Source organism: Cupressus sempervirens, chromosome 3, assembly GCF_028749045.1.
Source record: "Cupressus sempervirens isolate cs-2001-9-10 chromosome 3, ASM2874904v1, whole genome shotgun sequence".
NCBI classification, from domain to species: Eukaryota; Viridiplantae; Streptophyta; class Pinopsida; order Cupressales; family Cupressaceae; genus Cupressus; species Cupressus sempervirens.
In genome coordinates, this window is record NC_143120.1 from 654,443,715 (window position 1) to 654,467,387 (window position 23,673).

At 31.3% G+C, this 23,673-nt stretch overlaps 1 long non-coding RNA gene across 2 annotated transcripts; it reads right to left on the reverse strand.

Moving 5' to 3' along the window:
- Positions 1–214: 214 nt before the first annotated feature.
- Positions 215–3,815, reverse strand: LOC149568392 (uncharacterized). Of its 2 annotated transcripts, XR_016361678.1 has the most exons (4): positions 3,754–3,787; positions 3,411–3,490; positions 1,410–1,604; positions 215–1,304 (listed from the first exon to the last, which is right to left on the reverse strand). It is a non-coding gene; the product is annotated as an uncharacterized LOC149568392 (long non-coding RNA). The 2 variants fall into 2 exon arrangements; XR_016361679.1 differs by having other exon boundaries at positions 274–1,304; positions 1,405–1,604; positions 3,411–3,815.
- Positions 3,816–23,673: the final 19,858 nt, after the last annotated feature.

Genomic DNA, 23,673 nt, shown 5'->3' on the forward strand with positions numbered 1-23,673 from the left:
TGTATTAATTACAAACTGAAGTAACATACTAAATTAAAACAGTTATTAGAGAATATGAGAAAGACGTAATAATTGTTACATATGTTTAAGATTGTATAATCTAAGAGAGCTAAGAGTATTGTTGAGGTGTTATCACTAAGTAAGATCTGATTAGCATAGCATGTATTGAAGATTGGGCAATCGGCAAAATCTCTCTACTTTTTTTTAATTTTTTCTACAGAAAAATGTATTTAAGAAAAATCACATATACTCATTGTGGCATCTATATTTTTTCAATAACGTTATTTTAAATCCACACAACTACTCCACATCTATTCTAGTGATGTCAGGTATTTTTGAAAATGAATTCTGTACAAAAATATTATCAGGACTAACTGTGTGATTTTGAATCAAACTCATTGACCCATATTTCATGAGTAGTGATTCAACATGAATGCATCTCACATGAGAATAAATGGAAATCTTAACACTCATTGGATCTAGGTGATGCTCACAGAGGTGAAACACCGGGACTTTTCGGGAGGTCACCCATCCCAATATCAATTATCTCCTACTTATCAATTATAGATTCTGTCATTCAAAAATACCCTATCCTAATCTGAAGCATCTCCATCATTACATTGCCACAAAGAACTTGCAAGCTCCTCTTATCTAACAATCTAAATGAGTTTTTCCATCATGTAAAGAGAGCCCCTTTCTTGTTATTCAGCTCTGTACTATACTTTTCAATGCTCTAGAACATTCTACATTTTGCAAAGATGTCAGCCGGTCAAAAGTTTCAGGCAATGTTTTTAACTCATCACACTCACATAAATTCAAGTCGTTTAGAGCTGTCAGTTGTCCAAAGTTGTTGAGGAAAGCTACCAACTCACGACAATAAGACAAATTCAAGCTCCTTAAAGCTGTCAGTTGTCCAAAACTGTTGGGAAACTTCTGGAGACCATTGCACTCAGACAAGTCCAAATCTATTAGACAAGTCCAAATCTATTAGAGTAGCCAGTAGTCCAAAATATTCTGGCAGACATTTTAAACCCTTCCACTTTCTCATACTCAGTGACTTCAAAACAGGCAGTTGGCAAATTTGCTCAGGCAGCTCCCACAATTTCTCAATGCCATCAAGAATCAAAATTTTCAATGCTGCTAACTAATTAAACCCATCTGGTAGCTAGGGAAGTTCCTCCAACTCGCTAAAAATCTAGTTTTTCTAAAGAAGTACATGGAGGAGCTCCTGTCATCTGAGTGTTTGTGCATTCAGCATAATCAAGTTCGCCAATGAACTTCATCGATAATAAACTTTTGGGAAGCTGCAAAGAGATTTTAATTGTTAGGATATAGCTGCAAAATTGTCAAAATTCTTAAATAACAAAATGTAGTACATATGGTGATTGAAGACAGAAGGCTTGCCTTACACAAAGTTTTGTTGTCCTTCAAAAATATTTGTGACTGCTAGATTTTTGGTTGTCAATAGATGTGAAACCACAGCTTCTGCTATTGTAGTTTTCCATGGCCCCCTAGACCATAAATTGCTAGCACCACCAATGATGATGACTGGGTTGTGGCTCCAATAATATCCATTGTTGCGGTTCACTGACTCTGAATTCCAACTGTTAAATGAGAAGAGAAATATGTGTTACGATACATTTTGCAACGTTGAAATTGTATGTAATTTGTGTTAGCAATAAGTTAAAAGATACATAAGGAGAACTAAAAAGATGCATAAATAGAACTAAAAAGAGACATAAACAGAACTACAAATTAAGCACTGGCATGACCAGAAAAAACCTTAATCTTGAGCAGGCTTTAGAAAATTAAATTTAAATGTGAAATATGATTTCCAAAATAGGGGTTTTAAGTGTCCAATTTGGTTAAAAATCTAAGTAATCATTATGTAGAATTAAAACTTTTGAGCAAAATTCTTATAATTATTTTTTTATGTTTTATCCTAAATAATTATATAAAAATCTTTTATTGTTTTTCTATTGATCTATTACTGTATATAGTATAAAGTTTGACTTTATAAAAGAGCAAGAACTAATTGTGTATGATAAACTAAAACCTGCTTCTTCTGTTTGCCAACACCCACGATTAGAGCTTTTATGGCCCTTCAAAATCGACGGTTGTCCCTAGCGTTGGAGGAGTTTTCTTGGTAGACAGCATGCCCAGGTCTTTTCCAAGCTTTGGGTTCGGACACATTGACTTGGCCAAAGGCGTAGAAATTACAGCAGGATCTTACAAGAGGAAATATCTATGCAGCAATCAAAACGATGCATGACAAGACAGTTTTTCAATTAAAATTTTGGAGTACAATTATATTCAGATCATGGCCATTTGCCTACCAAAATAGTGGCAGGCATTTAACACGAACATGTACTTATTTATTACTGCTCTCTTTTGTTTACTTTATACCAATGGAATGCACCTATCATCATATATGAAGAATATACAAGATATCCATAACTATTAAAAGTTAAAACGAATCATCTATGTCAAGTGAAAATTGCATCTTTAGGGTCAATGTCAAATAGTTCCAGTCATCATGAAACATAGATTTGCCCATCTAAAATGGGAGTAGGCAAGGGAAAAAATGCTTCAAAGATAAAATATTCTGTCCCACTATAATAAGCATTATTCAAACGAGTCCCCAGTGCAAGGTTGTGGTGATAATAGGACGGAAGGCAGCAAAGACAAGGATGATTCTTTCCTCTACAACCCCACATACATACCTCTCACTTGGTCATCTGACATTTCTTTGCAAGAGTTGTTAAATGCCAAGAGGGCCTTCAAGCTGTTAATTATATAATTTAAGTTTTGAGTCATTGTAGTGCTGATAATCTCTTCCATAGATATGGACAAAGATCATCACAGCAACAGTAACTCAAGATTAATATGAAATTTATCTTTAAATTTTTATTTGGCCTAACGCCAATCTTAGCTAAAAGTAAAGGTACAAGTATTCATTCATTGTTTTATGAGAGATGGGTTCTTGTGAAACACTACTCGTAAAATATGGGTCAATTAGTTTGACGCAAAAAACTACACAATTCAATCCTGATAGCAATATCACAATTCCAGTTGCTATGAAAAATATCTCTTACTTATCAACATTCAACATGCTTGAAAAGCAAGTGAAAATTATAAATATTAAATATGCAATTAAAATGGTGTGGAAACCTTGGCTTTACTATAAAAGAAATCAAACTAAAAAAATGCTCTAGCTTTATTTGAATAAGAATTCAGCTTCGTTAAATTAAAGGAAAATAAAACTATAATTCAATTTCATTAATTGGAAAGATAAAATTGCTGTTTTGATGCTCTTTGATCGACAGTTTAAAACTAATAGTTCAACTTTAACTTTAAAAAATTGTTCTTTACATTTAAAGGCTATAGCAATTCTTCTATATCTGTCTTACCTCTTTTCAATTCCATCCATTCTAAGCAATAAAATGCGACAATAATTTTCCATTGCACTCTGTGATAAATAGTTACGCACCTACATACACAAACACACAACTTATGGTAAATATCAAAATTGTGACAAAAAGAAAAAACAACCAATGACATTATGTTGTTTACTTCATAATTTCATTATTTAAAGCTACAGTGAAAAAGAGTAGATAACAAATGTCAACATCGAAGAAAAGCTGTTAGTATAGCCCTAACCTCAGAAGTATCTTTTGACATGTCTCAACATTTTCAAAGAAAAGAATTTGTTACCTATTGCAATTTAGAAAAATTGAACTATCTATGGAATACCTGTAGCAAGATGATCTCTCATATATGTCGAATTCATGCTTATAACAGCAATATTTCTTTTTATTTCCTTTATGTGAATTCATGCTTATAACACTTTCCTCCCCGGTACTTTTTATTCACGCTTGTAACATTGATAATTCATTTGATTCCCTTTTCTTCCCGTACTTTTTGGACACACTTTTCCTGCCCCACACCAATGTTGTATGACTCAGGCAAAAAATAAAGCATGAAGCCTTGCAAGTACTCTACAACGAGGGTAATGATTTACCCTCGTTTTTTGAATCACAAGCAAATAATAGTGCAAATGAGGTGCAAAACTTAAATTGTGGCAATTTCATGGGGAGAAATGATCTATAGATGAATAAACCGATGAAGAAAGACGATGGAATCAATTCAGTCGAAGCACAGCAAGAGAGAAAGGGGAGATGTCTATGGAGGCCGTGGGGAAGATGGCCGGCAAAGATAAGCTCGAGTTTGGCTTGGTACTTTTGAGATAGCAAAGCGACAACACAAGCTTCCGATGACAGAGATTGATATCGAGGTTTTTGAGTATGTGCTGAAGGATATGTATAATGTGGCTAATATAGATCATAGTTTGTTGAGCATTGTTTTATCTGCAACTGAATAAATATACTCTAATCTATGCTCTTACCATCAGATTTGGGATCTAAAAAGTATTAAATCATGAGCTTATATTTTAACTTATTTTGAGCATTACACTTGTACAATTGACCTGGACAATTATTACAATATTAAATCCATGACCAATTTTCTGAAAAAAATCTCAGTGTCCCAAATAAGAGTATTTGATTAGCTTTAAAACTACCGTAATTGTAGTTCCTTAATGATACACTTGTCATGAAATGGATATAGTATTGTTGACGACCAAAATCTATTTTGAAACACCAACATATGTATTCCTCTCCAAGAAGGTCGTAAATAGTGGACTTAATAATGGGCAATATATTTGTCCAAAGTTTACTATTAGAATGTCTTAATATCTATATTATTATTTAGAAGTTGTTATATCAATTAGAACCAATAACCAATATTCTACACAATACTTATTTTTTATTTTATATATTTATAATTGTTTACCGTTGTGGATGTTGATGATAGAAGTGACATCTAAAATGAACTAAATATGATAAGAACAATTATATAATTTAAAAAAATAGTACAACAAAAAAATTTATTAGATTTTTCCAATACTGAAAGAAAAAATAAATTATATATAATGTATAAAAATAATGTTCATTTATATATTTTATAATAAATTTATTTGATAAATATTATATTTATATCGTTTAATAACAATTTTACACATCATATTTCTGAAAAATAAAAATAAAAGATTACTTTATTATTATTATAGATTATAAATTATTATTTTAAATTGTAAGTAAGAAATAACAATAGATCTAATGAAGATATTTTTTTCCAACTTATAAGATATTTGATTAAATTTATATTTTTTACTATCTTTGTTCTAATTTTTTTTTATTATCTCCTATTAGTGTGTTATGTTTATATGACTTGTGTTATAGTTTAATGCATCAAATTTTTACTATTGATAAATATATTTTTTTAAGCAGAGAGGCTTTCTACAGTGAGAGCATTCATCGACATAAACATTTTTCATCTTGAAAAAAAATTGACATTCACTTACATGTCAGAAAAACAAAATAGAAATAGACTAAATATAATTGTAATTAAAATCGTGAAAATTGCAGTAAAAATGAGGCAGATGAAAATTATAGGATTATGAAAATAGATGCCTCGAGAAGGATATCTCTCGGCTTATTTTATATATATATATATATATATATATATATATATATATATATATAAGCTAGTTTAATATATTAACTTAATATTTTATATTAAATAAATAGATATGTAAAACTATCATTTTTCCATTTCTGAATCAAGTATATATAAAATATTTATATAGTACTTCTATACTTTTATCTAGCAAACTCTTCCTATTCCAATCATTTCAATCAATGTGAAAAATCATAAGACAAACTTAGCTTTAAAATTTAATTAATTATTTGATATTTGTTAATTATTTGTTAATGTTTTAGCGTCAGTAGAAGTAAAAAATTGATAATTTGATATACTAATTTATGTTTATCTTTTCAAATAAATTGTTATTCATGATTCTTATATATATATATATAATATTATATATTATGCATTATATATTATTATATAATAATATAATAATATTATATTATATTACATATATGGTTAATATATTAATATTATATATATGTTAAAGATAAGTTATGCATATAGTTATTGATAATCTAAATGGTGATTAACTATAGAGATATGTCTCTTCATGTCTCTTGAAGAGACATGTCTCCTCTCATATTATACATAAATGAGATCCAAATATGCATTTGGAAATCATCAATCACAATGGCAATGAAAATACATTTGTAGAAACGATCTCAGTTACTTTAACATGGTATCAAAGCTCCAGGTTGCAAATCTAGAAAATAAAAGGAGGAAATATAGAGTCACCACTAGTCTATATAGGTAAATGAGAAATGGAAACATGGAAGAGAAAGGAATCACTGTAATTCTCACCAGGAGTATCTTATGGGCTTTAGTTTTCTAGACTTGTAACTTAAATGATGGGTAGAAACCATACATCTCCTAAGAAGACAGACAACCAATAAAATGAATCACCGTGTCTCCCTCGGCAATGAAAAACTCCAGGCAATGGATACCGCTGAAATGAGAACATGGTATCGAAAGGGAGCAAAGATAAGCCAATGTATATCACAGAAGGAGTAATACTACTGTAAGAAATAAAATAAATCATTTCTAGTGAGCAGTCCTTCCCAGCCAGCCTTAAACATCACACACTAAGGAAGAAATTAAGAAGGAGTAATACTACTGTAAGAGATAAAATAAATCATTTCTACTGAGCAGTCCTTCCCAGCCAGCCTTAAACATCACACACTAAGGAAGAAATTAAGTCTGGAAAAGTAAGTCAAACTTTGACTATTTAACACTTTTCCACTAGATATCAAGCCTTAGTGTGTGATGTTTAAACCGTTCGATCCTTCCCAAGTCTCTGAAAGCTGTCTAAGCTGAGATATCTGAGTATAGCAGGTTGCATAAAACTTGAGAAGCTTCCCGCTGATTTTGGAAAGCTGAATTCCCTGGAAGAAATCAACGTGTCTAGTTGCTGCATATTGCAGGAAGGGGCAATGTATCTGTTTGTTAAGATGCAGAAATTGATTTTTGCAGATATAAGAGAAAGCCCAAATCTCATAGAGAGGTGAAAAAATAGATAAAATGGAAAGCAAGAATATGCTTGTAATGTGGTCAGATGATAGTCGACCAGAAAAAATGTACAGAGATGTGCTCTTGAAAAATTGCAAACAGCTTGAGTCGTCATCCAAGAAAGCACTTGTATGGCTCAAATGGCATGATTCCCCGCTCCAGTCAAATAAAATAAAGGAGAAAGTAAGCAAACTTAACTGCACCCAATATTTTGAGGCAGAATTATGTGCGGATGTGGATGAATCTATCAGGCCCAATGGTCCGAGAAATGCAAAGACCCATGAGAATCTTCTCCTTCTTTATGCTATACTGGGGATGTGGAAGTTGTGGGATGCTCGATTATTCAGCATTCTGGAGATGTTAGATGACTTCCTTGTAATGATAGATATTCCGATGCGGAGTATTAAAGCTGGCGAAGTTCACATGGAGGCCATAATACCCGCATTTCAAAATGGCAGATACCAAGATGTTGATGTTATCCCTATGTTGAATATTAATAGCGACTTAAAGAAACGATAGCTTTCTTTTGGCAATCATATGTGGAACATTCATCTTTAGCAAACTGGCTTTTAGTGGGCATGCTCCTTCGACAAGTTTTATAATATATCATCTAGGGAAGCCATAAGAACAATCCTCTCATGTGATCATTCATTCTTAAACATCACACATTAAGGGAAGAATTAAGCTTGGGAAAAAAAAGTCAATTTTGACTATTTAACACATTTGGTTTAGGAATTAAGCTTAGTGTGTGATGTTTAAGCCGTCCGCTCCCATGCAGGAAAGAGCTAAGTACGAATGGAAAAGGTATACTGTTGGTTGGAATTTGTAGTAGCATCCCATTTGGATGAAGTAGAAGGTAAACCAAATAAATAAAATAAAGCTCCTTATTTTGATTGTGGAGACCAACACATCTTGGCTTGATTAAGATAAATACACATTGTAATGTAGATAAGATAAGATCTACAAGTAACCATTCTAGGCAAAAACATGTCCAGTCAAAGGTATAGGTAGATAGAATATTATCGCAGTGAGGAAGGCATTGATCTTGAGAAGATAGGAGCATGACAGATCTCCACAAATCACATATGACCAAAGGAAAGGGCAGGTTATTGAGCGCACTCCAAAGTACAAAAGTAATTTGCAGACAATTACCGATTACAGCCAGCATATGATGTGGCTTCCACATAGAATGAAGAACACTCCATCGTAAATAGTGCTTTGGAAGACACGAACATGATATCTACTGCTATTCATTCCATCAATAAGTAATACAAGGTGAACATGCATATGAACCTGTAGACATCCCTACACACCAAAGTCATCTACTTAGCAGAACAACAGCAGAATGTGAGCACCGCAGACAAGACATGGGGAAAACAAGACCCTGAGCAAGCAAAATACTTTACTTGTAATTGAGTCATGTATGCTTACCATATAATAACATGTGACAAGATTGACTTGAATGCTTACTCAGCGTGGTAAAGGGTGTCCAATTGGATATCTCCGAATGAGATCCATCGGATCAGCATATCCATCGAGGAAACTAGTGAAGCATACCATTCATAAAGGTATATATGAAGATATTATTTTTTATATATTTGTTTTTATACTTATATAACATGAGATGATATAACTAAAATATATGTGTTCAATAATATATAATTTGATTTATAAAGAATATTAGAAGCACCAATCAGAGAAATAATGAATAAATAAAAGTAAATAAAATAGAATTATAAGAGGCAAGGTTTTAATCGAAGGAAGGTAAGTCAAAGGACAACATATAAGGTATGTTTTATTATTCACTTTTATTTCATTTATATATAGTTATTGTGAATAGATGTAATGACAATTTATATAATTTAAAACATTAACATAACATTAGATATATTGTCAAAAGAGGTCTATTATTTAATAATATTAAATAATATTATTTTACAAAGACTAATATTGTTTCTAAGAGAAAAAGACTAATTTCAAATATTATAAAAATTTATAATATTGTTACCAGATATTATTTTCTTGTCTACAAGAAATTATGAATTATAATTAATGGGAATAATCATACATTATTTGGATAACATTCTACTCTTAAGGAAAATCTTATATGGAAGGTTCTCAAGAATATAAAATTTTGTCATTTCGCAAGGTAATTGCTTTATCTTTTTACAAACAAAATAAAAGGGTAAGAATGAGATACTTCAAAGGTGGAATGGTCTCTCCCACCCCACTCTATCAAAGAACAAAGTTAAAATTTATGTTTATGACCCCTAATTCAAACCCTAGGATGATGGTGAGCATAAGATGGGAACATAATTTATGACAATAACTTAGAGTAGCATTGCACCTTGATTGAGAACTGAGCTTAATAGAAGAAATCATCTAGTGGGCATTAGTGTTTGACACCTAGAGCCATCCCTAGGCAACTAAATAGGAATATAACAATGGATATTCATCTACAAGTGGAAGTGATGATTCAAATTGATTGATAACTCTATAAAATAAAGAATATGGGAATTTTACATTGCAAGGGGGTGTATAACTACCTTAATAAATGTTTCATTCCCATTATGGGCATTTCATTGGAGCAACTTGTATCAAGAACATTAATGTGTAGACTCTCATAGATACCAACCATTATCTGACAAGATGGGTAATAAAGTAAACAAGAATTATCCTTGAGTATTATGGCAACCTAGAAAGAGAGGGAATAGATAGAGGATTTGGTTTCATCAATCATTAATAATATTGATCTTATTAAATCAGAGGGAGTAAACCATGTTGTGATAGAATCTTAAATTATCGATAAATTGTAACAGTCAAGAGGACTATAATTCATGCAACCTTGTGATCATAATGGGTCTACCCCTTGTGTATATAATATGAAAGTGGTGACTTGATTTGAACCTTCTACAATAAATGATAAATGATACTTGACGAATGAATTGTGGCACAATCATACTCAATCAAGATATTGGTGTATTGTGGACAAGTTTGTGTTCACTTCTACTATTATGCTAAACAAATGTTTAGATTTTCAAACTTAGAAAGAAGTCATCATATTTGATACTAAACAATATAAGTATGAGTGGGAATTTTACATTGTGGGGGGAATGATAGTCAATGTTTCATTCACACTTAAACCTTCATTAAAAGGGAAATGTTCTTAAATAATCTATGAAGACAATTTCTGAATCTTCTTAAACAGATAAGTATTCTTATTTTTTGTATTTATCTAATTTATAGTTTCTTTCTTATCTATAATTCTCTACACACTATAAGGGTTACTTGCTTTGATCTTTTCCTTTATGTCTGAGGATATTCTTATGGGAAAGAAAGGTTGGTACTTCAAATATGCTACCAAATATTGTGCAAATTAAATCTAATGATAGTAGTTCCAAAGACCCTAATGATCAAGATGGATCTTGATGCAAGTATCTTTGAGGATTGAGATTATGAGATTCTTCTATAATAAGAGGGAATATGACATTTCTCCAAAGGCAATGTTGGAGCTTAGAAGATTGATACTCAAAAGGAGTCTAGAAATCCATGTGAGTGACTGCATGATGTTGATGGGCCTACTTCTACGTATATCATGAGGGAGTGATGAGTTTGAAAAGCATCCTTGGGAAAATAGAGTTTCTAAGGAAGTAACAAGAGGACCTGACATCCCAAAATCAATATTCAGAGGGAGAAATTTTGAGATGCAATCCCTTATGGATGATATCTTCTCTATGAGAAGTTCTGAAGGGAAAAGTTAAATTGAAATATTTCAAAGGTAAAACTTGATATGTTGATTTCAATCTATATATGGTTATATATAATTGTTTTTTCAGATATGTAATGAAAGGTGACAATCTTTCATCAGCATATATAAATAGAAGGTAATCATTGTAAGGTGATGATCTTACATACGATAGGCCTGTTATCATGGTTCTTTGGGCTAGAATCTACCAGACATCATGATAACAAATAAAAGGTAATCTTTGCAAGGTGATGATCTTACAAATGATAGTCCTTTTATCATGGACATCTCTAGACATTGCTTAAGTGCAAGTAGAGATCATGAGTTTGTTATGGGCATCTCTAGACATTGCTTAAGTGCAAGTAGAGATCATATGTGTATCATGAACTTCTCTAGACATTTCTTAAGTGCAAGTAGAGATTATTTTTGGGCTTCTCTAGACATTACTTAAGTGCAGGTAGAGATTATTTTTGGGCTTCTCTAGACATTGCTTAAGTGCAAGTGGAGATTATATGAGCTATCTCTAGACATTGCTTAAGTGCAAGTAGAGATTATATGTGCTATCTCTAGACATTGCTTAAGTGCAAGTAGAGACTATGTGTGCTATCTCTATACATTTCTTAAGTGCAAGTAGAGATTTTATGTGCTATCTCTAGACATTGCTTAAGTGCAAGTAGAGATCATTTATTGTTCATATTGTGTTGCTTATATGATGATTCTAACTTAATTAATGTTTTACTTCTCCCTAGCTAAAGAGGGAGTGTTAATGTTCTAGCGTCAGTAGAAGTAAAACATTGATTATTTGATATACTAATCTATGTTTATCTTTTCAGATAAATTGTTATTCGTGATTCTTATAAATATAATATATATTATATATGTAATATAATATATAATATATATTATGCATTACACACACACACACACACACACACACGATATATGTAATATAATATGTATTATATATTATGCATTATATATTATTATATAATAATATAATAATATTAAATTATATTACATATATGGTTAATATATTAATATTATATATATGTTAAAGATAAGTTATGCATATAGTTATTGATAATCTAAATGGTGATTAACTATAGAGACATGTCTCTTGAAGAGACATTTCTCCTCTCATATTATACATATATGAGATCCAAATCTGCATTTGGAAATCATCAATCACAATGGCAATGAAAATACATTTGCAGAAATGATCTTAGTTACTTTAACATTATCTAGCAAACTCTTCCTATTCCAATAATTTCAATCAACATGAAAAATCATAAGAAAAACTTAGCTTTAAAATTTAATTAATTAAATGTAAAAACATGGGATAAAATCTAGAGCAATTGAGAACACTGATGCTACACTAATCTTATTATTTTTATTTCAATTTTTTTAATTATTTTTATTTTTATTTTTATTTCGGTTTCCTTTAGGATTGAAAATTTTCACTATATGGTGGTGATGAAATATTCCCAATTGAATAATGATTTACATAAGTCTTAAAAAATCATCTCTCGTGGAGGCTCAATTCTATTTATGTGAGTGAAGTTGTGCTGCCCCTTTTAAAAATATTTCCCTTTCACTTTGAGAACAAACATTTTTACTTTGAAAACAAACATTTTCTCTTGCTATTTTTTGCAGTGTAGTCTGGTTAAATCAAGGACATATCAAAAGGAAAATTGATTCAAATTTATACATAAAGAATGATGAACATGGGCATATTGTTTTGATTTCTTTGTATGTGGATGACTTAATCATAACAAGAAGTTCTATAGAGTTAATTAATGCAATCAAGGACATTTGAAATGAAGGATCTTGTAGAAATACATTATTGCTTAGGAATTGAGGTGTGGAAACAAAATGGTAGGACTTTGATTGCTCAAAGTAAGTATTCCAAGAAGTTAATCCAAAATTTTAATATGCAAGAGAGTAAAGCAACATGTACTCCATTTGAACAAAATTTCAAGTTCTCTTATGATAGTGACACTTCAAAAGTCAATGGGACATTGTATAGGCAGATGGTGGGAAGTCTAAACTACTTGACTACTACAAGACCTGATATTTCATATTTTTTTAGCATACTTAGCCAATTCATGACTAATCCTCTTGAGATTCATTGTAATGTGGCAAAAAGAGTCCTTTGATACCTACAAGGAAACATATTTTTTGGCATTGAATATACTAACCATTTGAATGTTGATTTGATAGGTTATTCTAATTCTGACTGGGTAGGAGATCAAGATGATCGTAAATCAACAATTGGTTATTCATTTAACATAGGATTAGGCATTGTTTATTGGTCTAGCAAGAAGCAACCCACAATTTCTCTTTCATCTACTAAAGCTAAGTACAAAGAATTGTGCAATGCTACTTGCGAAGCAATTTGGCTAAGGAGAATTCTTGAAGATATGGGACAAAAACAAGATGGAACTACTCTAATCAAATGTGATAATCAAAGTACAATCAAGTTGGCCAATAATCCAATTTATCATGCAAGATCAAAGCACATTGAAACTCAACATTGTTTTGTAAGAGACAAAGTTTAGTCTCAAGAAATAGAGCTGCAATATTGCAACACAAATGATAATATGATTGATGTATTCACAAAGCCATTGGGAACAATAAAGTTTGTAAAATGTAGAGATATGTTAGGAGTGCATCTCCATTCCCTTGTTGATTAAGGGGGAGTGTTGGCATAAATCAAGTAGTGAGTCATAGTTTGAGTTCTAATAGGAGTTTGTAAAGAACTAGTGATCTATTCACAGTTTTAGTTTGTTGTCAATTAGTCATAGCTAGATGTAGAGTTTTTTTCCAGTTTTATAGGAGAGTAGTTGGTTGTAGTTTGTGTATAAATATGCATTGCTTATGCTGTTCTCAATAGATAAAATTAGTGAGCTCTGCATTGGCTCTGTTTTATGCTTTGTATTCTTGTTGTTCTATTTTCTAATTGTTTCTCATTTTCCTGTTCTTTTCACAATGATTTTTTGATAGATATTTATTTTTTATTAAGTTTGTAGCCTCCTGTTTACATGTTAATGATACCTTCAAAAATATTCTAGAGGAGTCCCTCATTTTGTGTTTTTCAACAATGGTCTTTGTTTTTTGTGTCTAATTATTTTGGGATTTAGCTACACAAAACTAAAATATTTTTTCTCTTGTTCATTTTAGGAAACATATGGAGGTTCTTTCATGCTTGTCTTTACATTTTTTCCTCTTGTCAATTGGTTTCTACAATAATCCTAAGTACAAGTTTTAAGGTTATCAAAACAATGTTGCCATTGTCCTCAAACTATTGTGGGCTATTGCTTGCTTTAATTGAGTAGTAAAATATGTTTTCCATTTTTTTGTTTGATTCATCTGTTTAGTTCTAGTACTATGATTTTTTATACCATGCTAGTGTGAGATTAAGTCCATTGGGTAGCATATATAATTCTTAATTCTCATGTATTTGATATCTTATTCTTTAGGTGCGTGGATTGGTGTAGCCCCAAGTTCCACTAAAGTAATTTTAAACCTAAAAGTCTAGATATGGTTATTGTTAAAGTGGTTGGTATGTGTTTTCCAAATTCTATTGGATAGATGTGCAAGCTTTTGGTTCAAGTTGTGTATGTTTTTGTGCTAGACTTTTTGGGCCACACTCAAGGATTTCTAATTAGGACAAGAAAACCATAGAATTGGACTGAGAATTATAATTTAAGAATTCTCGTGTCTTTGATCTTGCTCTTAAGTGTGGTCATGACTCTGGCCCAATGTTTTGCCAAAGTAATTTTTAAACTTGAACACGATGATTATTAAAGTAGTTGGTATCTTTGATCTTGTTCTTAAGTGTGGGCATGAATCTGACCCAATCTTCTATCAAAGTAATTTTTAAACCTAAACATGATGATTATTGAAGTAGCTGGTATGAGATCTCCACATTCTATTGGGTAGATGCACATGCTTCTGGTTCAAGTTGAATTGTTTCCCATACTCTTTAGCTAGAGTTCAACAATTATCAACCAAAGTCAAGATAGAGCCAACCTAAACACCCTGAGATAAATATCACTGCCCCTCTGGCAACCTACCAATTGCTTCTCAGACTAACAAATTGAACACCTTGAATCAAACTAGCATGTAATTCTTTCAACCTACATCTATAAAATCTTAACAATACATCACAAGTAGAGGTACATCCATGAACCATCACCCCCAAGACAAAGGTTGGTGATCTTTGATAATTTCTACAACTTGAATTAGGTTAAACATAGATTAAAATTGGTCATTAATTTATCAATTAAAAAATCCTAAATGAATAGCTAGGGAATCCTGTAACTGATGGTCATATATGATAAATTATTTGCAAGTTGGACCAACTTAACTTCAGACTAAATTGCCAACTAATTTATCAATTACTTTTGTAGGTTCTCGACCTACAAGACCACAAGCTAATGTAGCTACTCTAGAACAACCATATGAGATAAAATAATTCCATTAACAACCAGCTTAGGCTACAATAGAGCGAGGAATAAATATGTATACATTAAATGTAAACCATATCTCCCACAAAGCACCACACAAAAACTACTAATGATAAGTTATTGGGAGCTTCATCCCATAAATCTAGATCTACTCAAGAGAAGTTCAATATCTCATAAAAGAAATTCTTTTTTATAAGTCTGCTATGGAATAGATAATTATTTTTAAAAGATAGAACCCAAAAAATAATGAAGAGCCAAGTTGTGGTGTGTAGAATAAAAAATAAACTCAAGAAAATTGCCATAGTAGTAAATGCAATTTTTGTTGCAAAGAAAGTCAAAACAAAAAAAGTACTATATTAAAATCATGGGAAATAATATTTGAAATGAAATACATATGCATTAAACAACTATGATTTATGTCAAAGAAAAAGAAAGAAATATTTAATGACAATCAATAGAATAAAAGGATGTAATACAAGTACAAATCAGACTCAAACATGAAGGATGATACTCCGCCTTGACTTCTGCAAAAAACTCCAATGAATAATGCATTTATCTAGAGCTTTACCAATCTTTGAATTACCAAGTAGCAGTTCATGCAAAAGATGTGTCAAAGAGGAGAATGACATTTGCCAACTCAAGTAGTTACTAGGTAGCAATTCATGCAAAAGACATGTCTTAGTCTTCTACGAATACTGTGCAATTTTTATTTTATTATTTATATGTCATGAAGTTATGTTCTAATTTGCCTAATTTTATTTGCAATTTCAATATCAGGAATTACAGTTTTCCTATTGAATCTATTATTCAAAGAAAATTTGTCAATTTTCTAGTCCTCCATTCCATCGCTCTCTTTAATTTATTTGCAAATATTTTACTTTATTTTTTACACAAGCAAGTTCAGCTTTGATATGCTTTCTTCTAGTTCTTTTGGCCCTTTTTCATGCAACAATTTTTTTTGTAATTTCAAAAATCATATGTTGTCTTACCAATCTATTATTCAAGAAAAAATTGACAATATTTCAATCTTATACTTCTCCATCCCTCTTCATTGAATTTATTATTGAGGATTTGGATTCTTTGTATCACTGTGACATTGAGTGGGGGTTGGGAAACTAGCAATTTAGAACTATTAAATTTATTGACCATTATTGTGAATCCTTCCATCTGTGATTAACTCAATACCAATATTGTGATCAACATCATCCTATTTAAACTATGGGTTGTAGAAATAGATGGGTCTATATAGAAGAATTATTATTTATCATCATCTCTTTAGTGGGTGTGTAAAAAAAAATCTATTTTTAGCATTTATGTTATCTATTATTTTAGGTCTCCTTTCATGGGTTTTCCACAAATAAATTACACTCTATTTGTGATTGGGTACTCATTTAGGTTATCTTTTAAGGGCCACCGATAGAATCAATTCATATTTTTCTCTTGGGCTCCTCAATGGCTATGGTAGTAGAGGTAAGGGCTTTATCACCATCCTCAAGCATTGCAGCTTCTAAGGCTTCCAATATAACTTGATCCATGCATAATTCATACATGGAAAGACCTTCAAAGAGAAAATGATCTTTGACATGTCAACATGTAAGGGACTGAGGATTGGACGTTTTGAAAAGCATATATTATGTCCCTCCAAGGGCATTATCTATGAGGCACAAGAGACTATTGCGATAGGAATGTTTCCAATGGGTTCAGATTCCATTTTTATTCTCGATTTACCTCTCCTCATTGGTATGACCATATTGTAATGGTTCCTGGATTTGTAAGTTATATGTGATTGCATCTGGTTCTTTATCTTTGTAATTGTGTTGTCATTGGTTTGCTCCTTTTTATTTCATGGGGTTTGTGCTAAAATTCACATTTTCTAGGGACAACTAGACATTCATAAATTAGATTGAATCAATATCCACCAACATCATATATCATATGTTTGAGCTAAGGTCCAATTGGTTGGAAAGTAATCTTTTGTCATGTTTTTAAAAGTTATCACCAACAATAATTGACTACTTGTAGGTTGGGTTGATTTCTTCTATGAGTGTGTGTTATCTGATCCAAATGCCATTTCCCACAAAGGCCCACTAGCCTTGGTACCTAAAATAATATCCCACAATTCTCTCAATAGGCCCTTCTATGTCAATGCAAGAGTCATGTTTTGCTAGTGATCATATCTTTTTACATTAAATGTGACAACCAATTAGCAATAATTTCCTATCCTTTGGAACTACCATTCCTCAACAACTATAGGAGGGGTAGAGCAACAATTTTGTTCTCAATGAGAGCATAAATTCATAGAAATAATTACAATTCCACTTATCTAAATAATATCAAGAAGCTAAACAAGTACAAATATTACACCTGCAATTGTGGTTGATGGAATGCTTACATTGGCCTATTATAGTTACTTATCCAACCATCAATTGCTTTGTATTTGCTATAAGTTTATAAAAAAACCAAAATATATTATCATTGCATTGGCATTATTATGCAAGTTATTGCATGATTTTTGTTAAGCTCCAATATGGTGGTTATTGTTTGTTCTTAAAGAAATGCAATCTAGTGGACAACCTATTATATTTTTTGTCAAGACACTCTCCATTGAAGCATTAGCAAGTGCACCTGTAGTAGTATCAATAGAAGAACAACATACGTCTACTAGAGGATGAGGTAAAGATTATATATATTTAGTCTACACCACAATCAATAGCCACAAGGAGATCAACACAAAATTCACCATTTGTGACAGAAAGAAAACTAACGGCAAGTTTGATGACAAAGATTAAGAAAGAAAAGTTGGAAGAGTCACCTAAGAAACCAAAGAGAGTAAAGAAATGACTCAAGACCCTAGATCAAAGAAACATGAGATTAACATTGTAAAGAAAAATAAAAATCAAGAGGAAGAAAAGAAACATCAAAGATGAGAGGTCAAGGAAAAACCACAAGAAAAACTTGATAAAAGTATTAGAAAAAAGTGAAAGGGACATGACCATGAGTTGGAAAAATTGAATAACATTGTTATGGAAGATGGAAAACTTGATTAGTTGAGTAAGTATTATGACAAGAATGCTGCAAATCAGAAAAGACAATTGGAAATTTTAGTGATTAAGTATGTGTTGAAATTCAATATCTTATAAATTTACATGGAAGTATACCTAAGGAGCTATATAGAAATTGGAAGCTAAAAAGGCATAGAGTAGTAGAGGAAGACATGAAATTGAGAGGTTACAGTGAACAAATAATGTGAAATTGAGAATGAATAATAGTTGAAGACAATTCTAAAGAAGATGGAGCCCACTTTCAAGAAGAAAAATAAGAGCAATACAAATAATGGCAAGTCAATATGAGGAAATTCAAGTAGAAACATATAAAGTAGTACATAAATATTTTTCAAAACATAAGATAAAAAAAACCATGCACAGTTTTCAATAGACAAACTAATGGAAATAATCACTTGAAAACTTTAGTCTCCTTCCTAGTGATTTTTTAGTGGTGAATCTTCGCCAATTGGAGATTGTATCTCTTTAGGAAATCATAATTTGGTGAATAAAACCAACATATGAGGTCAACCGCATCACTAAGATGTTAATTAATTTGGGTCCAAATCCAAGGATAATCACTCATTACTTTATACATAATTGGTTCCAAATGTTGGTTCAATTTCCAATCTAATCTACATTTAGAATACAATTATTTTAAAATTTTCACTAGTCTTTACCTAATGTTTTCTTACTCGACAATATTATTTCACCCTTAGAATGAAATAAAAATTTCCTTGGGGTTGAGCATCGCCTACCATTTTACTGAGGCATGTCTCCAACTACCCTCATTTAGCCAACTATTTTATATTTTGGGCTTTCGGACACATGTCCTAATTTTAGGAAGAATTGGACTTTATGTTATAACATTTGAAAGTAGGCCTCAAATAGAGTCAAGGCCATTGATTTATCTTACATTGACAATCTAGATCAATTCCTTTCACCATAAAGGGATAACATGAGAAGTGATGACAACTAAGTTGACAATAAAAAAGATATGTATTATAAATTGAATCATAATGGATTGGCAAACTACAAGTACATTGTGCAATGTACACTTGGCATATGGGCCATGGACCACCTATGACTCTATAAATTCACCAAAAATTAAACAATCTCTATGTAGCAACCCACATATTAGCCAACTATATTAATATCTTGTGCTATATGAAACAATTAATTCACCTCTTACATTATAAAAATGTTTATGACAAACAATTTTTTTTTTTGCCTACATTTTTTTGCATACCAAAAAATAAAATATGTGCCCCAATTATTATTAAATTTTGATATAGAAAGGGAAAAACTTTCAATAGAAAATTATTTTTTTATAGCATTTTACATATTTTTCTTAGGAGAGATTTCTTAAAGTTATCCCTACTCCTTCAGTAAAGCAAGGAATAAGAAGTTAATGTCACTAATAAAATTATAATTATAATAATTTAACAAAATAATTTGAAAATATGAGGGAGCAATAGAAGGCTAATAGAAGCTTCACTTATTTGATTGGGTGTAGTTGCAAAAAACTGTTGTAATAGTAGTTGATGAGTTTTATTTCTAGTTTGAGTTTCTTGTGCAATAGTTCATTTCCAATTTCTAATTATGAAAAAAAAAGATTACCCTATTTTTACTCTTGTTATAATTTTGGGATTTTATTTACATTTCTTATTTCATTGGAGAAATAGGACAATAGAATTTGAGTACTTTTTATTTTCATAATTTGAACATTTTATATTTAAATATGATTTTAAGGCCCTTTAGAGGCTCATTAAGAAATTGACTAAAAATTAAAAATTAACCTTAATTTCCATCTCATTGTGGAAAATTTGGAAACTAGATATTGTAGGAGAAGAGATTACAATATTAAAAAAAAGAAAAAAAGAAAAAAGAAAAGAAAAAGAAAAAGAATCAAATTACCATCTAAAATGTGAAAACATAAAACCTAAATAGAAATTCATACATATTGAAAGCTTCTCAATGTTCTATGTTCATGTGAAACTAAACCTCAATATATTAGAATGTTGTTGATTAAAAGTAGTGATGACATCATTGCAATGGCAATAGCCGATACTTCTAAATAGAAATGAAACCACATTTATCTAAATGTGAGGAGATCCATCTCCATGATCTGTTGTGTTAACACTAATAATGTGCAGTGTGATGAAAATGAATGAGGATTGGTTATCAATTATCTATTCTTGAAAGACCATGTTTTGTGGACTGCAAGCTTGATGATCCCTGTTCAATTGTTGAGAAAGCCACTATAAAGATGAAGTTGAGGATTAAAAATGAATATGACCACAAATTATGTACTTGGGAATCAATTCTAAAGATGATTTTTATCACATGTTAATAAGGTTCATTTCAAGACTAAAAGTGTTAAATAGTCAAAGTTGACTTATTTTTTACAAGCTTAATTTTCTCCTTAGTGAGTAATGTTTAAGGCCAACCCAAATTATATATCTAGAATTGACTCTAAAGATGATTTTAATTTTAGTCATGTTAGTGTGGTACAAGTTTACTTTTTTGGCCAATTCTTACTAGTGAGATTCTTCATCAATGAATGAACCAATGTGTAATATGGAGGTGTGTAAGGAATATTGGTATTTGGTCACATCCATGTTCAAGAGGAAGATTCTACATCTTTGCACAAAAGCCACCATCCCTTATAATGGAAACTTCCAACTTCTTTTTGAAGCTATCCACTACATTGTCAATGAGGAAAATTTGAAGGAAATTTATGCATAGAAGCTAATAAATGTTAAATATTTGAAAAATCATTGTGTTAAAAACATTTTGAAGAAATTATTTAAACTATTCATATATTATCATAATAGCAAAACCTAGTGTAAAATGGTAAAATATAAACAATAACAATGAAATGGATTTCTATAGCAGATTGTATGGTTGTAGGGCTTTGACAAAAATAGAGGATGCAATAAAATGTTGAATAAGCTACATAGATATTGAAGGTGTAAAGAGCATCATGCAATACACATGAGTAGGATCTAAATGATAGCATAATGTATCAATGGACATGACATATGTAGCATTATTATTGAAACACAAGTAGGAATGCTTACAAATCTTCAACAATACAATACAAGTGTAAAAGTGGATTTATACCAAATCAATTCAAGGTTTTTCTATATAACCAAAGAAATTGTGAGTGATCTCATAATATAATTCCTTTGAACATGTTCTCCAATTTAATGTTTTTGCAAACAATGAAATGAGATATTAACCTTACTGCCTCATTCTTGTACCCGCCAAAATTTTAAATTTCTCATAATGTCAACTGAAGTTTCCCATGGAGCCTATTTGTCTTGTCTCCGTGTATATTTTCCTAAAGTCTCATCTAACTAGATTTACCTTCATCTTCTCCATTTGTGCATGGGATAGGAGTAATGTTGATTGAAAGTGTTAATCTAAGTGTCACAAGGCTTATGTTTGAATAAATATACTTGAAATGGTGGATTAAATACAAAACACTAGATCACAACAAGGTTGATTGTGAGAGTTATAATTAATGTCATTTTAGACTTGTCATATGGGAGGATAATAATAACACTTGAATTGGAAATGATCGGTAGATGAGACATAAGAATGTTTGAAGTAGTTTTGTTGAAATACAGATGGCAGTAACTACATATGACAAGGGCGAGCCACATAATATTCATATCAAGTATTTGACATAATACTCTGAGCTTTATGAAGGAAATGTACACATTGATAGAAAATTTCAGCATTTGATCTACATAATCTGCATAGTCTGTAGTCGAAAACAAAAAAAAATTGGAAAAAAACTGCTATTCATGAATCTCAAAAGAAAAAGTACTTTATTTTATCTTTGGTACTTTTTTGTTGGAGATTAGCCTGTGCCCTTCTATCCACAAGTATAAGAGAAAGTGCTCATTATTATTATTTTATATTAGTTTTCTAAGGAGACAAATTTCAAGGAACCTGAACTTATTCGGACATAACTGACAAAGAATTTGATGACAATCATAATAGTTGGTGTTGACTAAGCACACACATCGTAGTAAATACCTCTGTATGCCAAGCAACCACCTTATTATACAAATATTTCCCACACTACTACATATATATTTCATAGAATACACCAAACAACATACATACAATTTGTTTGACATAATGCCTCTCAAAACTAACATCACCGGGAGCACTAAGCAAAAAGCTTTGTCCAATATTTTCCATAATACTAGTATCATAATTAAGTATTTGAAAAATCCTTAAAATCATGCAGTGTACGAGACTATAACTACTTGAAAATCTCATTAAAATCATTGATTTTAACTACGGTTGGCATTTATATTCTACAAGCATGCAGTCCTTGAAATGGGGATAAGACTCTGATGTTCTACGTTTAAATAAAAATACTCTTGTGAGCGGCCGTCAAAATGAAAATTTCTTTGCGAAATTAGTAACAATTCAGACTTTATACTGATTATTATTATAAAACTTTAATAAAAGTAATTTCGAAGTTCCATGTATAAATTTATGTAACCAAGAAGCCAAAGAGAATTACATTAATAAGAACTTGGAGACATATTAAACCAATAAAGTTATAAAATAGGGGAGAGCAACATTGAAACAATAGGTTACAGCAGAGCAGGTACTCCAATGAAAAATTATATGAAACTATTTAGAATGTAATTGTAGAAAACAGTAACAAGTTATGCGAGTGAAATGAGGAGATCAAGAAGAACAGTGGCGGGGGCCATCAACAGTCCAACGAATATTTTATTTGAGAGCTCCAACAGCAAATCGATCACGCCCAGTAAAAATAGAAAAGCAAATACTTTTGCGCTGCGGAGGGCCACCTTGCCGTACAAAAGAGGGACGCATCTATTCATAAACAGGATGGACGCAATCACTGATGCAATTTGACTCCAAATAAATCCACCAGTGAGCATGTAGAAACCAAATTTCGTATTAATCTCTGGATCCTCCACAATATGTCGCATTACGAGTGACGGAATCGCTGTTGAGAAAATCAAAATATTGCAATAACAAATATGCTTCAAACGGCGCCACTCCTCCGTTTCCATTTCATTCATCGCCATTTTCATCTGCAGAATATGTAATCATACAAGCAAAACTGTTAATGTTCAGAATAATCAATTTTAAATTGATGGAGGGAGCTAAAACAGAGAAACCAACCTTGCCAAATTGTGAGATCAAGAAGCCTGCCACAAATTCATAGGAACTCTTCATTTTATCTTTGATACCGCCGTCGTTCGCTCCCATTTCATGATCAATTGGGATCACCAAGTGCTTGATGTTTGAGTATAGGTTTAGAACAATGTAAACAGATTTAAAAAAATCAATTATTGCACGT